Consider the following 267-nt stretch of genomic DNA (forward strand, 5'->3'; position numbering starts at 1 on the left):
TAAAAGTAGCAGCGCCTCACTCCACATCAGCAACAGAAAGGATCAAGAAAATTTTCCCTTGAGGACGATGGTGTCTCGTGGGGTGGTGGGGGGAGGCGTGGTGGCGGGGGGATGCAAAATGTTTTGAGAAGGGCTGAACGCAAGTCGGCCAGTGAACGAAAACACGTGTAGTTCAAAACACATGTAGCATGCATACAGATAGAGAAATAGAGAATGAAAGAACGGATGAACAAACACAACATCATGATAAAACCGAATACCCCAAAG

At 46.8% G+C, this 267-nt stretch overlaps 1 protein-coding gene across 1 annotated transcript in view; it reads right to left on the reverse strand.

Moving 5' to 3' along the window:
- LOC119589336 (sodium-dependent dopamine transporter-like) overlaps positions 1–267 on the reverse strand; it is a gene marked incomplete at its 5' end in the record, with an annotated part of 110,782 nt that overhangs the window by 29,914 nt on the left and 80,601 nt on the right. The gene's annotated exons all lie outside the window — the stretch shown is intronic.

Source organism: Penaeus monodon, chromosome 25, assembly GCF_015228065.2.
Source record: "Penaeus monodon isolate SGIC_2016 chromosome 25, NSTDA_Pmon_1, whole genome shotgun sequence".
NCBI classification, from domain to species: domain Eukaryota; kingdom Metazoa; phylum Arthropoda; class Malacostraca; order Decapoda; family Penaeidae; genus Penaeus; species Penaeus monodon.